Genomic DNA, 15,064 nt, shown 5'->3' on the forward strand with positions numbered 1-15,064 from the left:
ATTTGGAAAATAAAAAAATACATTTAACTTAACAGCCAAAATTAGGTACAATAATAGAAATATACATGTAAATAGGCCTAAACGTAACAAAATATTGCTATAATCCTACCTTCAAAGGAACAATGTGGTCCCAGAAACACCTCTCTGACATAGGGTCCAGCATATCTCTTGATGATTTCTTCCTCAAAGAAATCTCGTGCCATGATACCTGAAAAAGGAGGCAAGAGTGAATTACTGTGGAGGTGTAGGCTACAATATTTTATGTACCTTTGGCTTTGTAAATAGCCAAACTTACCATCAAAGATCAAATATGGGCCTGGTCCCTGGCGAGAAATTGACCCCCACACATGGAGTTTGAGCGGATGCTTGGGACTCAGCTTGCTTGGTCTTCTTCTTCCTTTTTTTCTGTAGTAATTTTGAGCAAATTGCTCAAGGGCCACGGTTGATTCGTCTGTGAAGATGACATTACTGAATGTCTCACCAGCTTTGATCCATGCCTGGGCCTGCAGGACGCAAAGTTCTTTATTTGTCAGACAAATCATTGGGTCGAAACTACAGAACAGTACAACAGAAGCGAACACACATGGTTAATGTTCTGATCATTTAAAAAAAAAAGATATATATATATATATATATATACACACACACACACACAGTGAGGGGAAAAAGTATTTGATCCCCTGGTGATTTTGTACGTTTGCCCACTGACAAAGAAATTATCAGTCTATAATTTTAATGGTAGGTTTATTTGAACAGTGAGAGACAGAATAACAACAAAAAAATCCAGAAAAACGCATGTCAAAAATGTTATAAAATGATTTGCATTTTAATGAGGGAAATAAGTATTTGACCCCTCTGCAAAACATGACTTAGTACTTGGTGGCAAAATCCTTGTTGGAAATCACAGAGGTCAGACGTTTCTTGTAGTTGGCCACCAGGTTTGCACACATCTCAGGAGGGATTTTGTCCCACTCCTCTTTGCAGATCTTCTCCAAGACATTAAGGTTTCGAAGCTGATGTTTGGCAACTCGAACCTTCAGCTCCCTCCACAGATTTCAATGGGATTAAGGTCTGGAGACTGGTTAGGCCACTCCAGGACCTTAATGTGCTTCTTCTTGAGCCACTCCTTTGTTGCCTTGGCCGTGTGTTTTGGGTCATTGTCATGCTGGAATACCCATCCACGACCCATTTTCAATGCCCTGGCTGAGGGAAGGAGGTTCTCACCCAAGATTTGACAGTACATGGCCCCGTCCATCGTCCCTTGGATGCGGTGAAGTTGTCCTGTCCCCTTAGCAGAAAAACACCCCCAAAGCATAATGTTTCCACCTCCATGATTGACGGTGGGGATGTTGTTCCTGGGGTCATAGGCAGCATTCCTCCTCCTCCAAACACGGCGAGTTGAGTTGATGCCAAAGAGCTCCATTTTGGTCTCATCTGACCACAACACTTTCACCCAGTTGTCCTCTGAATCATTCAGATGTTCATTAGCAAACTTCAGACGGGCATGTATATGTGCTTTTTTGAGCAGGGGGACCTTGCGGGCGCTGCAGGATTTCAGGCCCAAACCCAAACCCAACAAGGGTTTTGCCACCAAGTACTAAGTCATGTTTTGCAGAGGGGTCAAATACTTATTTCCCTCATTAAAATGCAAATCATTTTCTAACATTTTTGAGATGCGTTTTTCTTGATTTTTTTGTTGTTATTCTGTCACTCACTGTTCAAATAAACCTACCATTAAAATTATAAACTGATCATTTCTTTGTCAGTGGGCAAACGTACAAAATCAGCAGGGGATCAAATACTTTTTTTCCCCTCACTGTATATATATATATATATATACATTTCTTGAGCCTTTCCCTAAATCCACGCAAGTTTCTTCAACTGTCTTCTTACTGTAATTAGAGCGATGTTGATGTCGTGCCGTGATGCCAGCAGATTACAGATTGCCTTTGCCGATCTCTCATCATCTTCATTCCTCAGTGAGTCGATGGCTAGAATAGTCTCACTGGAAATGAAATACAATGTGAAAATTTGCAGCATACAATAAAGACCAGCAGTCAATTTGTTTAAGCATTATTTTTAGCATTAATAGGCCTACATTAAAGTATCGTAGCCTACTGTACCTGTTCATTTTCCTTGGCTTTCAAGTTCGGCGTAAAACAGGCATCTGATGATAGTGTTTGCGAATAGCACAGTCCATGACCAAAATCCCCAAGTCTACCAGTATTTTTTAAATCTCCAGTAGATTTTCCGTTCCTCCTGAAAGCCCTAATCTGCTCACTTGAATAGAGATACTGGTCATGGTGCTACAGTATAATGAAAGTGAGGACAAGCGGCAATCTTCTGTATACTTATAGCCTATTGTAAAGTGGCTGAAAGTCAGGCCTTTCCTCACTCCACCCAAAACTCCACCCTTAACAGTTAACATTCAAAACGAACTGTTAATCAAAAAATAAAAATCACGGTACCATTCTGCTCATCTGCTGAATGTGCATTGGTCCAGAGCCAGGTGGTATTGGCGGAGAGTCACTCCTCATTAGCGGAGAGTCAGGCGGCATTAGCGGAGAGTCTGGTGGACAATGACGCGTTGAAAAGGGCAAGGAACGAAATGGAGTCACAATCCATGCCAGGCACACCTGTGAGCTCTGGAACTCCACCTCCGTCAGGCAGAGTCAACATACGTCGCGGGTTCGTCAGGTCGTCGGTTCACCCTGACATTTCCATTCCTCTTCTGAAACAGAACTTGACCAACTGCTCACCAGGCACAGCAAGGGCCGCCCTGACCGTTATGTTGTTCTGCTATTCCAAGGATATGTAACCAAAGAGAGATACCATGAGTGGGCACAGAATACAAACTGGGATGGATCCCGAGGCAAATGTGGCTTACCAGTGAATCTGGTAGTGAATCTCCATTAATACTGCGGATCAGAAGTTTCTGTCCATGACTGATGCAACCCGAAAAAGCATTAAAGACAGAGTTAATGAGTACTTGAGGTCACCGAGAAAGTCTGGACATGGCCTGCTCTCCCTTTTGAAGGAATTAGGCACTTTCCCATGTTTACTACAGTATGTACTGTATGCTATGTTTACTTGTCAGACTGCACAGTAGCCTAATAAACAAATGCAGGTGGCTTGTATCTTCAAAATGCTTTAAATGCTTTATTATCCATACATAAAAGCATATACTATACAGTACTGTATTCCTTCATCAGCTTTTGTTAATGATATAAGGATAAAAATACTATTTTCTTTGGTTCCTCTGTGTACGTAACTCCTCCCATGGCTCTGGGCTCCCTCTGTCAGACTCACTCTCTGGATGTGTACATCGCTCCCTGACAGCTGACAACACCCATTTTAAGGCACTGGGACTGGGAGGGAGGGTATTCTGTATAAGGAGTTAATGATGCTGGTTGAGGCTGCAGGTGCAGGTGGATAAAGAGCTCATTTTAATCATAATGTGGTCACGGCGGACTGAGGTCCCTGAATTACCATACAACTTCAATTAAAACGCAGACTCAAATTGTCACCTATCCCTTTTAATAGTCGGGCATCAGCACACATTTCAGCAAATAAACGCCGGTTTCAAATAAATGGCGGGTCTAAATGAATTGTTTAAGAGGTTAGCATGAATTCTTTAGAAGCTTTAATGTTTGATTTGTTACATTAAGGACTCAAACATTATGGCAATCATTTGTTTTTATTGCCAGTAAGAAACTGCTATCCATTGGGTGCAAACAGCTGAGAACTGCTAGCTAACTTGCAAACACAAAAACAGTCAACAACTTCGGGTACAGACCCCCAGAAATCAGCTGATCCACTTCTAGTGGTGAAAGTAAGAACTGCTGAAAAAATACACAGTCAAAGATGAGAATAATTATTATGTCAAGGACTTTTTTAGAAATAGAGGCATACTAAGATAAAAGAAATGTGTCACAGTGTGTAAATGATAACACATTAGAACAGGAAAATAAGAAATTAAAAATGTAATGTTGGAAGTAAATGCTGGAATTAAATAATTAACTATGCTAATGAGCAAAAGCTGTGTGCATTAAGGAAATAGATGTCTGGCTCAAATGGAAACCTGTCTCTAATAAGCGCCTGTTGTGTTCAGCGATTTAAGCAATTGAGAGTGTCGTGTCTGTGACTATCATTAAACGTGAAGACTGTTATTTTATCAAATTAATTCTCTGTGTAATTATTATTATGTAATTAAACGAATCATGTAAACTTTAATTAACTAGGAAGTTGGAAAAATGTTTATAAAGTCTCTATTTCCTGAATCAACTCTTCAGATATTTTCATATCTTATCGATTAGTCATTCTCATTAATGTATTATTATTACCTCATCGGTTCTCATTACTGAACGTCGCAAACCCTTGAATATCTGCACAAACCCTAGCCTAAATCATGAATCAGCAATATATGAATTGGCTTAATTATTTATTTACCAACTAACTAAATAATCACAGAAATACATAACAAACAAACAGTAGATACTGGTTACTAACACAATGCATTGATAAGTCCCTAGTGGGCTAAACCGGTATGATTGGTTTGGTAGACAATGGAAAGGGGTGGGGACAGGAAAAGAGCGGGAGAGACAAAATGGATTCACTACACACAGTTGATAATTATATTCATTGAAATTCTAATCCTTTACACATGAATGGCCGCTCATTCAAGAATAATTGCAGTGTATATATTTACGCCTGTATGTCGTTGTCTTCTCTGTTGGAATCGCCGGTCCGTCTGCTGGAGAGTCAGTTCATCAGAGTCTCTGGTTAACTTCCCCAGAAATCATAATGTCTTTCATAGTTGTCACTTTCTCAGCGGCCCTGGATAGTGTCTGTTGAAATGGATACGTCAGGCGTACAGATAGTTCATGCATGGAAAAGATGCGGTTTTTGGTATTCTCGTGCTAGACTTATGCAATTCCCAGCTGCTGACTAGTAATTATACATCTAGGATTTGCACTTATTCTGTAGTGATCGAATGTAGAGTTTAACCATTTCCAGCCGTGTAGCCAAAACTACAGCTGTATGGTCTCAGTGGCCATTTCAACATGTCTCGTCAGGTCCATATTTTCTGGTCTAATGATCTATAGCCATTCCAACGTGGGGACTCTGTCCCGGCGTTCTCTGACTTAATATACATTTTGTAGGAAGTGGGTTTTAAACTCTGTGGAAGAAGGGGCGGTTCTATGATGCCTAATGTGATGTCTGGGCTAGTTTCATGTTTAATCACATACGTTTCACAATATTTAAATGTAAACCTGACAGCTGGGAAATGTAAACTTTAAGAGATACAGTTATGTGTGTTTCCTGTCCTTCATGAGATCACCAAATGAAACACACTCATCATGACTGTCCCTTAAGTGTCCACGGACCACTCCCACATTCTCAAAAATATAAATATTGTTTAATTATTCCAACTTTTGATGTCCAAGGGTCTCTCTGTGTTCCACAGTTTACATTCCAATCTCGAACACTACAGAGCATAGCAGCAGCGTATTTTATGACCGCCCATAAAACAGACGACTTCCCACTCTCCCCCTCTACAAGAGAGAGCACGCTGTAGAGCGGACCCAATGTAACCTGATTCTTCAGATCGTCACAGGAGAGTTTTGACAGTCCCCCTCTGGTGGATTCGACTTGGAAGGATTCTGCAAGTTGCAGACCAACATAAAAATAACTACCACGTGATGTCCTGGTTGTGGATCATCGTTGCAGTCCCCCTCTGGTAGGTTGACCTTGGTAGACTTTCGTTGACCAGACTGGAAGATCTGGGCAGTAACTTAGGCAGATGTTAACAACGCACTCACAAAATATATAATTACATTTTTTCCCAAATGAGCGGCGTTGTGGCACTAAGTGATGGTTGTATGGGGAACTTGTTTATGGCTCTATTACTTCCTAAGTGTCAAAGGAAATGAAACGAAAAGGAATGAAAGCATAAACAAAAGATATACAAAATATAGTTATCACACATTCATCTAATTGGACTGTATTCTGTATATGTCTAATGTCATAGCTAAAGCGTTCCTAATTTACGGTGTGTTGCTTAGGGCACTATCCTAAGTTGATTACTACATGATAAGTCTACAGCTGTAAGGCACCAGCTTCGGGCAGTCTACAGGGATGACCTATGGACCTCTGTGGAGAAACTGGTGAGTACTGTAGCTGTAGAGTCAAAAGGCCTAAGAGTACATTTTCAACTTTACTAAGGCTGGTATTTTGTTCAGACCCTTAAGTGATATGAGCATAAACCCTCATTAAATGTTCCGTTGTACGTGTGCGTTTATGTTTACATAAGCGCACATGCCAAGGGAAAGAACCAAGTATCCTAGTAGGTTGCAACCTGTTCAGAATGAGTCTGTCATCATGTCAATGCCTGGAGGTCAGTAAGAATTGATGTCAACCTCTAGATGTGTTAAGGGGACCTGTAGTAGTTTTCCTACACGTAAATGTGTCTTACACCATTGTAGTGGTGATAGGTATGAAGGAGTCTATTTCATAGCTATGTTATCCACGGAGGAGCTAATCTCACGACGGAAGTACTCTCTAAGCACTGGACCAGTCGTACGCTGAGTGATCATGGTTCATGACTTCTAATAACTTTCCTCCTGAATGGAAGGTTCTATTTATTAGTGGCATGTGTGTTAACCATCAGAAGAGTGTTCTTGAGATTCCCTTACATGTGTTACAATCTGAGTGACTACTAACTCCTCTGTCGCTGTTATCAATAGCAATTTGACTTGTGAGGTCTCTAATCCTCTTACTGATTGTTGCTGGACTGACTGTGCTGGCATTGGTACTGTTACTCAAGGGGACCAGTTATCTTACCGATTTATTCTAAAATATTATCCTACCGGAACACATGATTAGAGCACTTTACTAGTTGTATTGTAGTTGAAACTGCACATGGCAAGGCATGATTATTTTTGTTTTGGAGGTGGAAGTCCACTGGACTTCTTTTACGACCAGTGTGGTACACCTCAGTAATATCTTAGATGCGCTCTAAGATTATGCCTGTCTAGGGGCCTATCTGCTCCTCACTGTTCTCATAGGGGAGTTTACAACTAGATTTGTTTTCTGCTCTGGCGGCCTCGTACAGTGTTGCACGTAGTCTCGACTCCGTCACCGTCCTTGATGAGGCTGATCATGGGTCTGGGCTAGTATTCCCCACTTTGTGTCTCAGGACCCCCCCACCAGCGGTTGGTTGATCTAGGTTAATGTGGAAAAGTTTAAATTGTCTCATTTGTAGAAAACCAATCAATTTGAATCCACCTGAAAAGGTAAGTCTGGCAAGTTTAACATCACTAGGGTAGGGGGCACTATTTTCACCTCCAGATGAAAAGCGTGCCCAAAGTAAACTGCCTGTTTCTCAGGGACAGAAGCTAGGATATGCATATAATTGGTAGGTTTGGATAGAAAACACTTTCAAGTTTCCAAAACTGTTAAAATAAGGTCTGTGAGTATAACAGTACTGATATAGCAGGCAAAAACCTGAGAGAAATCCATCCAGGAAGTGGGATTTTATTACGTTTGTAGTTTTCCATTGACTGCCTATTAAGATTCCAATGACTTAGGACTGAACTTGCACTTCCTATGGCTTCCACTAGATGTCAACATTCTTTAGAAATTGTTTCAGGCTTGTATTATGAAAAATGAGGGAGTAAGACCACTCTGAATGAGTGGTCTGAGAAAGTCCCCAGAGCTGTTCGCTGGGCGCAACCGAGAGCACACCTTTCTTGTTTTCCTTTTATATTGACGAAGCTATTGTCCGGTTGAAATATTATTGATTATTATGACTAAAAACAACCTGAGGATTGATTATAAACATCGTTTGACATTTCTACGAACTTTACTGATACTTTTCGGATTTTTCGTCTGCCTGTTGTGACTGCCTTTGAGCATGTGGATTTCTGAACAAAACGCGCCAACAAAACTGAGGTTTTTGGATATAAAGAGGGACTTTATCGAACAAAACAAACATTTATTGAGTAAATGGGAGTCTTGTGAGTGCAACCATATGAAGATCATCAAAGGAAAGTGATTAATTTTATCGCTATTTCTGACTTTTGTAACTCCTCTACTTGGCTGGTAACTGTTTGTTATGATTTGTCTGCTGGGCGCTGTTCTCAGATAATCGCATTGCATGCTTTCGCCGTAAAGCCTTTTTGAAATCTGACACAGCGGTTGGATTAACAAGAAGTTAATATTTAAGCCGATGTATAACACTTGTATGTTTTATGAATTTTTATAATGAGTATTTCTGTTTTTGAAATTGGCGCTCTGCAATTTCACTGGATGTTGGCCAGGTGGGACGCTACCATCCCACGTACCCTAGATAAGTTAACTTTAGTTAAAACTGAATGAGACCGATATCCAATCAGTTTAAATTGGTTGGATAAGTTACAGTCTACCCCGTTTCAAAAGATGTGAGCATATGGTCGATGTCACATAGAACTAATTATTATTATATATTTTTTTATTTTACTGGCGATTTTTTATTTTTTTATTGATCCTTTATTTAACTAGGCAAGTCAGTTAAGAACCAATTCTTATTTACAATGACAGCCTAGGAACAGTGGGTTAACTGTCTTGTTCAGGGGCAGAATGACAGATTTATACCTTGTCAGCTTGGGGATTCGATCTAGCAACCTTTCGGTTACTGGCCCAACCGTCTAACCACTAGGCTACCTGCCACCCATTCTTCACCACCAGGGGTCACTGATCTCAGAAAGCTGATAACAAATGGAAGTACATGGGGGGGACTTCCATCGCCCAAGACAGAGGAATTTCAACGTGACACCGGAAAAACAAAATTGCTGCTTTCCCTTTGTTAGCTTAGCATCTCGTGCAAGCTAATCCTACTTTGTACACTTTCAAGCATAACATAGGATCCCCTTAAACAAGGGAACGGTTTTACTAATAACGTCTTACGTTCAAACCCTTTTCGGCAATCTTCAATGCTAGCACTAAGTTCCCGGAACTCGTGGTAAATTTTAGGAAAAAGATACGCCTGTGCCCTACCCATGCTACTGAAAACACGGGGGACCGAGAATTATTGCTTGAACAGCTAATATCTCCTCAAATTTCAATCGGCTGGCTCTGTGTCCTCGCTCGAGAAATTAATAATGACTGAGTCTACCCGGTTTTGAAACAGGGGAGACAGAAATAGCACGTTTGGCCCAATGCGTGTATTTGTCTATTTTCTATAAGCAGCTGGATCGTGTCCTAGCATTAGAAATGTAATCACTAACTTTACCAACTCCTAAGACACCCTGACGTCATCAAATATGCGACACTGGGACACCTTCTATGGGCAAACACACACAACCAACAATTTCTGTCTACAACTTCCATGCTGTAACACATAACCTGGGTGTATAATGCATGGTGTTTTTAAATTTTTATATAGGCTCAATCAAAATAAATGCATAATTCTATCTTAGATTCCTCGCACGGGGCATCAATATGTCGTGTCTGTGACTATCACTTAAAGTTAAGACTGTTATTTTATCAAATCAATTCTCTGTGTAATTCTTATTATGTTATTAAACTAATGATGTAAACTTAAATTAACTACGAATTTGGGGCACCAAGGGAAAATGTTTATAGTCTATTTCCCGAATCGACTCTTCAGACATTTTCATATCTTATCGATTAGTCATTCTCATTCATGTATTAGTATTACCTCATCAGTTCTCATATCTGAATGTCACAAACCCTTGGATATCTGCTAAAAGCCTAAATCATGAATCAGTGATACACAAATTGGCTTAATTATTTATTTACTAACTAACTAAATAATCATAAAAATACATAAACAAACAGTAGATATTGGTTACTAACACAATGCATTGATAAGTCCCTAGTGGGCTAAACCGGTATGATGGCTTGGTAGACAATGGAAAGGGGTGGGGACAGGAAAAGAGCGGGAGAGACAAAATGCATTCACTACACACAGTTGATAATTATAGTCATTGAAATGCTAACCCTTTGCACATGAACGGCCGCTATTTGAGAATAATTGCAATGTATATATTTATGCCCGTATCCCCAGAAGTCATAATGTCTTTCGTAGTTGTCGCTTTCTCAGCGGCTCTGGATAGTGTCTGTTGTAATGGATACGTCAGGCGTACAGATGGTTGTTCCATAGAATAGATGCGGTTGTCGGTGTTCTCGTACTAGACTTACGTAATTTCCAGCTGCAGACTAGAACTTATACGTCTAGGATTTGCTCTTATTCTGTAGTGATCGATAGTCTAGAGTTGAACCATTTCCAGCTGTGTAGCCAAAACTACAGCTGTATGGCCTCCGTTGCCATTTCAACATGTCGCGTCAGCGAATTGTAGCAATTCCAACGTGGGGACTCTGCCCTGGCGTTCTCTGACTTAATATACATTTTGTAGGAAGTGGGTTTTATACTCTGTGGAAGAAGGGGCGGTTCTATGACGCCTAAATGTGATGTCTGGGCTCACGGGTGTGTGGCTATGACTAGTTGATTCACAAGGTTCAATTCTCGGGCGACTCTTTTCTCTGTATATATCAATGATGTCGCTCTTGCTGCTGGTGATTCTCTGATCCACCTCTACGCAGACGACACCATTCTGTATACATCTGGCCCTTCTTTGGACACTGTGCTAACAAACCTCCAAACGAGCTTCAATGCCATACAACTCCTTCCGAGGCCTCCAACTGCTTTTAAATGCTAGTAAAACTAAGTGCATGCTCTTAGATTGCTGCCCACACCCTCCCAATCGACTAGCATCACTACTCTGGACGGTTCTGACTTAGAAAATGTGGACAACTACAAATACCTAGGTGTCTGGTTAGAATGTAAACTCTCCTTCCAGATTCACAGGTCACTATCCAGAGGGTAACGCGCGAGCGCAATTCGAGACACAAAAAGTCAAAATGTTCCATTACCGTACTTAGAAGCATGTCAAACGCTGTTTAAAATCAATTTTTATGGTATTTTTAACGTAAAATTGCAATAATATTCTCTGCCCAGAGACAGGAGAACGCTCAAACCACTTTCTGAAGGCTTTAGACAGCCAATGGAAGCCTTAGAAAGTGCAAAGTAACAGCACAGATACTGTAGTTTCGAAAGGGACTAGAAAGAAGAACTACATTTCTCAGATCCTACTTCCTGGTTGACTTTTTCTCAGGATTTTGCCTGCCTGTAATGATCGTCTGACAGAGGGGACCAAGGTGTATTCATCTTGACTTTTAATAGAAAAAAATGAACACTTTACAAAATAAACAAAAACGACTAGCAACAGTTCTGTCAGGTTATCAATAACTAAACAGGAAAATATATACCCACAAACCCCAACGGAAAAACAGGCTACCTAAATATGGCTCCCAATCAGCGACAACAATGTACAGCTGTCCCTGATTGAGAGCCATACCAGGCCAAAACAAAGAAATACAAAAACATAGAAAAAAGGACATAGAATGCCCACCCAAATCACACCCTGACCAAACCTAAATAGAGACATAAAAAGGCTCTCCCAGGTCAGGGCGTGACACTGCCATATGAGTTCTGTTATACTCACAGACACCATTTAAACAGTTTTAGAAACTTCAGAGTGTTTTCTATCCAAATCTACTAATAATATGCATATTCTCGTTTCTGGGCAAGAGTAGTAACCAGTTTAAATCGGGTAAGTTTTTTCATCCGGCCGTGAAAATACTGCCCCCTATCCATATCAGGTTAAATAAAGGTGGGAAAAAAGTAAAACCTTATATGAAAATCCATACTCTCATTTAGAAGGTTAACATCAAATTACATCTTTTCACAAATAGTTTCATGTTTAATCACATACGTTTCACAATATTTAAATGTAAACCTGACAGCTGGGAAATGTAAACTTTAAGAGATACAGTTATGTGTGTTTCCTGTCCTTCATGAGATCACCAAATGAAACACACTCATCATGACTGTCCCTTAAATGTCCACGGACCACTCCCACATTCTCAAAAATATAAATATTGTTTATTTATTCCAACTTTTGATGTCCAAGTGTCTCTCTGTGTTCCAAAGTTTACATTCAATTCTCGAACACTACAGAGCATAGAGGCAGCGTATTTTATGACCACCCATAAAACAGACGACTTCCCGCACTCCCCCTCTACAAGAGAGAACCCGCTGTAGAGCGGACCCACTGTAACCTGATTCTTCAGCTCGTCGCAGGAAAGTTATGACAAGAGCGATAGATTTTACTATCTACATATGTTTGGTAGTGAGCAAGTTTCCGGTTTCAAAGTTTATGACCGCCCATAAAACAGACGACGTCCCGCTCTCCCCCTCTACGAGAGACGGCACGCTGTAGAGCGGACCCAATGTAACCTGATCCTTCAGATCATCGCAGGAAAGTTATGACAAGAGCGATAGTAAAATCTATCTACACATGTTTGGTAGTGTGCAAGATTCCGGTTTCAAAGTTGAATCGCCATGTGCACAGGATACAACGGGTGTAAAACAGTACAGTGAAATTCGTACCTTTTTTTCCCCAACAATGCGTTGATAATAATAATAATAATAATCACATAGATAATAATAGAAATGAGATTAAAGAACACACAAGAACTACGATGCGAGTTAAAGAAACATGAGAATGTAAACAATATTTATTTTATTTATTTAACTGTTATTTAACTAGGCAAGTCAGTTAAGAACAAATTTAACACTACATAAAGAGAGACCTAAGACAACAACATAGCACGGCAGCAACACATGACAACACAGCATGTTAGTAACACAACATGACAACACAGCATGGTAGCAACACAACATGGTAGCAACACATGACAACACAGCATGGTAGTAACACAACATGACAACACAGCATGGTAGCAACACAACATGACAACATGGTAGCAACACAACATGACAACATGGTAGCAACACAATATGGCAGCAGCACAAAACATGGTACAAACATTATTGGGCACAGACAACAGCACAAAGGGCAAGAAGGTAGAGACAACAATACAGCATGCAAAACAGCCACAACTGTCAGTAAGAGTGTCCATGATTGAGTGTTTGAATGAAGAGATTGAGATAAAACTGTCCAGTTTGAGTGTTTTTTTGCAGCTCATTCTAGCTGCAGCGAACTGAAAAGACAAGCGACCCAGGGATGTGTGTGCTTTGGGGGCCTTTAACAGAATGTGACTGGCAGAACGGGTGTTGTATGTGGAGGATGAGGTCTGCAGTAGATATCTCAGATAGAGGGGAGTGAGGCCTAAGAGGGTTTTATAAATAACCATCAACCAGTGGGTCTTGCAACGGGAATACAGAGATGACCAGTTTACAGAGGAGTATAGAGTGCAGTGATGTATCCTATAAGGAGCATTGGTAGCAAATCTGATAGCTGAATGATAAATAACATCTAGCCGCTCGAGAGCACCCTTGCCTGCCGCTCTATAAATTACATCTCCATAATCTAGCATGTGTAGGATGGTCATCTGAATCAGAGTTAGTTTGGCAGCTGAGGTGAAAGAGGAGCGATTACGATAGAGGAAACCAAGTCTAGATTTAACCTTAGCCTGCAGCTTTGACATGTGCTGAGAGACAGACAGTGTATCGTTTAGCCATAGTCCCAAGTGTGTGAGGTTACTACCTCAAGCTCTAAACCCTCAGAGGTAGTAATGAGACATGTATATATGGAGCATAATGTATTTACAGTTTTATTCACATTTTCAAGTACTGGTGACAAATAATGCATTCTGTTTATTGCATAGATTGTAATGGACACCTATGACGTGTGTAAAATATTTCTTTGAAGGTTGTACTGATTATAATGAGCTAATGCTAAGCAATATGCCAGCTATGTGTGGCGCCATGTTTGTTGACATTATACAATGCATTCTGCATGTCATGTAAACATCTGTCAGACCAAAGGTATTATAATGAGGTGAAGGAATGGTTCACTTATCTTTCGGGTAAACTCCCGGAAGTGAATGAAAGGAAGTAAATGATCGTAGACGACACACCCCCTTCAACATGCAAACTGCAAATAGACTAAACTCATCTTTTCTCCTCTCATTATATTTGGTTGACAAAATACAAACTACCCTTGTCGGATTACTTTTCATTTCTACAAAGTGTTTTACTCAATTATTTCGATCAATGTTGAGCTCACCCGTGATGTGATGAATTTAAATAGTTATTGCTATTAGCTAATTCATTTTGTGGTTTCTGTCAGCCGATAGTTATCAAAATATGACCGCTTGTGTTGCGTCAATCTTTCCTCAGTTAGCGCTAGGACTAATGTAGCCTACATTTTCCAGTTTGGATGATTGTGTATGCTTTTGCTACTTCTGTGAATATCTGAACATTGCATCAAAAATAAACTGCTCACATTCAGGACATAACTTTGTAAGCTAGCTCAAATGCTGACGGTTGAATCAATCAAAACTGGACGTTCTATATAAGCGTTTTAATCACACCATTTTGAGCGTACGCTGCAGGGACCCCTGTAGAATGATCACAGCCTTTTGTTGGTACAGTTGAAGTCAGAAGTTTACATACACCTTAGCCAAATACATTTAAACGCATTTTTTTTTAAATAATTCCTGACATTTGATATCCTAGTAAAAATTCCCTGTCTTAGGTCAGTTAGGATCACCACTTTATTTTAAGAATGTGAAATGTCAGAATAATAGTAGAGAGAAGGATTTATTTAATCTTTTATTTTTTTCATCACATTCCCAGTGTGTCAGATGTTAACATACACTCAATTAGTATTTGGTAGCACTGCCTGTTTAACTTGGGTCAAACATTTCGGGCAGACTTCCACAAGCTTCTCACAATAAGTTGGGTGAATTTTGGCCCATTCCTCCTGACAGAGCTGGTGTAACAGAGTCAGGTTTGTAGGCCTCACACACACTTTTTCAGTTCTGCCCACAAATGTTCTATATAATCGAGGTCAGGGCTTTGTGATGGCCACTTTGTTGTCCTTAAGCCATTTTGCCACAACTTTGGAATGCTTGGGGTCATTGTCCATTTGGAAGACCCATTTGCGACCAAGCTTTAACTTCGTGACTGATA

General features: G+C 40.2%; 1 protein-coding gene and 1 long non-coding RNA gene across 8 annotated transcripts in view; both read right to left on the reverse strand.

Moving 5' to 3' along the window:
* The window catches only part of LOC115174438 (wiskott-Aldrich syndrome protein family member 1), a 172,257-nt gene that overhangs the window by 52,111 nt on the left and 105,082 nt on the right, over positions 1 to 15,064 (reverse strand). The window lies entirely within an intron of this gene.
* On the reverse strand, positions 399 to 2,487 carry LOC115174440 (uncharacterized). The gene is made up of 2 exons (XR_003871778.1): positions 1,894 to 2,487; positions 399 to 503 (listed from the first exon to the last, which is right to left on the reverse strand). It is a non-coding gene; the product is annotated as an uncharacterized LOC115174440 (long non-coding RNA).

The sequence above is a fragment of the Salmo trutta genome, chromosome 35 (genome assembly GCF_901001165.1).
Source record: "Salmo trutta chromosome 35, fSalTru1.1, whole genome shotgun sequence".
NCBI classification, from domain to species: Eukaryota; Metazoa; Chordata; class Actinopteri; order Salmoniformes; family Salmonidae; genus Salmo; species Salmo trutta.